The sequence below is a fragment of the Pipistrellus kuhlii genome, unplaced genomic scaffold (assembly GCF_014108245.1).
Source record: "Pipistrellus kuhlii isolate mPipKuh1 unplaced genomic scaffold, mPipKuh1.p scaffold_m20_p_3, whole genome shotgun sequence".
In the NCBI taxonomy this organism is placed as follows: domain Eukaryota; kingdom Metazoa; phylum Chordata; class Mammalia; order Chiroptera; family Vespertilionidae; genus Pipistrellus; species Pipistrellus kuhlii.
In genome coordinates, this window is record NW_023425529.1 from 39296404 (window position 1) to 39299233 (window position 2830).

The following is a 2830-nucleotide window of genomic DNA, read 5'->3' on the forward strand; positions in this document are numbered from 1 at the left end:
ACTCTCTTCTCGGGGCTTCCCGGGCTCCTGACACAAACCCTTAGTATGACATTCCTCTCAAGGAATTATAATAACTTTTGTCACGTATTTTTGTTATGTATCTAGAAAACCATAGCAATATCTGTATATTAATATGTACCATATATATTGCATGTCATATTTAGACATCTAAGACATTTATATAATTATATTAAATGTTATAGATAGAAGTTACTTACTTGTTGTCTTCCCAACCGGACTACAAAGTCCTTGAGAAGAGATATTACCTTATTCATCCTGTGTCCCCAGCACCTTGTCCAGGACTTAGCTCTGAGTAGGTGCTCTGTCAATGCCTGGTGACATTGATATTGAAAATGACACATATAACTTGAAAGAATGAGAGAGGAACATGGAAGGAACAACAGTCCCATTGGATTGACCTTGTGGAAATGAGAACTGTTTATAGGTAGATTTGACACATGGAGCTTTTTAAGGTCAACAATTGAACCGCTTCCTTCTCTCACTTGGGCTAGTCATTTCCCTCATTCATTCATTCATTCATTCAAAAAATATCTACTGAATACCAGCTGTGAGCTAGACAACCACTACCTCCTACAGTTGCCTGATATCAAGAAACCACAGAATGACTATAATTTGTTATGATTTCATTAGCGATATTACAGAGTCAGAGCTGGGTTTTAAGTTTAAGCTCAAGTTACACCTCGGAACATTTAAATATATCTTGCTATTAACTAAGTAGTTTTGTTCTCCTTAAGACTCAGTAGTTTGCTATACTTTAGACAGCATAACCAGATCTTCTTAAGATTCTAGCTTAATGGTCTAACTTTGCCAGTAATATGCTAAGTGCCACTTATAATTATCCTGAAGTGGGCCTCATTTTCCCTAAGTGTTTCACATCAGACTGGAGGCCCTTGGGTAGGGTACTTGTCTTTTTCTGTACTTGATTCTATGCGAAATGCCTTTGTTTTCCTTCAACAAATATGGTAATACCTACCTTTAATATGGGAAAGAGGAAAGAGGGCACAAAATTGGGTTATCTTGCATTCTCAGTTTTAAAAGATCATTTTAAATGACCACTTATGTAGTTTATTAAAAAAAAAAAAAAAAAGTCTTTTCAATAAATGACAGAAAAATCCCAATAAGTGTAAAAAAAATCTGCCCACTCAAATTAAGACAGGTATCTTTTAAAACTGTATAGTCTTTGACGTCTTTCTTTTTCTTTTTCACATTATTTATGAGTTGGGGGTAGGTCCTTCAGTAAAATGTGAGTATAGAAAATAATACTGCAAATGCATGCTACTACATTTCTACAAATTTACTACAGAAAACATATTTTTTCCTGCTTGTTTATTGCTATTGTGATTCTCTCCCATTAATGTGGTTAATAATAAAATGGTTGAGATTCAAAAGAAAATGATACTACAGTTTTGCTTAAGATAGGAATAAAGCTGGTTTTTTTCTTGCTATTTCCCCTTATTAAACTGACAAAAAACATCTCTTATAATTCTGTGAAAAGCAAGCTTGTTTACGTATAGGTCAAAGAAGAGAATCAGCAAAATTAGAAGTAAAAGAGATCTATCCATGTTATTGCCAGGGTGGTGTTACTTCTTTCCACAGCCTTTCTGATTATAAGTGTCATACTGACCATGGATTCAGCATTTATGTTTAAAAAGGATTTGTAATTGAACAGTTCTCTATCAAAACAGATAATGGTCTTAGCATTTGTTCAATCAGCACTATTAAAAATCATTCTTGCCTTGCTAATTAATTTACCCTATTTTATTCATATATAATAAATTATCCGTGTGTGTGTGTGTGTGTGTGTGTGTGTGTTTTCCTCTACATCACACCTAAATATAAAGGTAAGTATTGTCCTCATTCTGAGACAGCACCATGCTGTCCTTTTGGCCATTGCTTTAGCCACACAATATATTTCACAAATGAATCTTTCTTCATAACTTAATGCCCTCCTTTCATTAATCATTTTTGTTATTTATCTCTGGGTTCCTTCCAAAACTGTCAACATCATTTGTTAGTTTAGGTGCTCAAAATTGAACACAGTTCCCAGAGTCATTTCAGCCACTTTGGATGAGAGATCCCAACCTCCCGGCCCCTGGCGCCACAACACCTCCTCCCGCATTCCTGTTCGCTATGTTTTAACATTTACTGCACTCCTGTCCCCACATCTCCCAGCCCTTCCTCCTTTTTAGGTTGCTGCTAGCAATCCACATCTCCAGATCCTCTGCTCTTCTCCGGCAAACACTTCTACTGTGATTTTTGTCAGATAACCATTTCTTTTTTGCTCATCCCCTATTTTTTTCCCCCTCATTTTGGTCTTCTTGAACCAAACTGCTGTTCATCTCTTGGCCATTTCTCAAAGCTTGTAACACCTCCCAATTTAGTCTCTTCAGCAACTGTCATTAGCATTCTGTTCATCCCCTCTTTCGGATGACTAATACATACACAGAGCACAAACTGCGGTGACCCGCTGAAAGACAAGCCCTCAGAGCTTCACACAATGCCACTGCTGTTGCCTTTGACAGGTGGCCTGTCAGCCATCCTCAGTCTGCACGGTGGTGCCGATACCGAGGCCACACGGAACTAACGCACCTAGGAAAATTGTGCAGCGTGCCAAATTCAACGCTTCACTCAAGCCTGAATATAACTTAAACGTCCTGCCGAGTTCTCATCACGGGCCCCTCTCTCGTCCATGGATAAAAATCTGTAAAATCTGACCTTGCTTCACAGGGATTTGGGCATGTGAATTGGTTTTTATTTCATAGTTTTGTTTAGATTCGTTTGAAGTTTGTTTTGGTTGGACTTGTGAGCA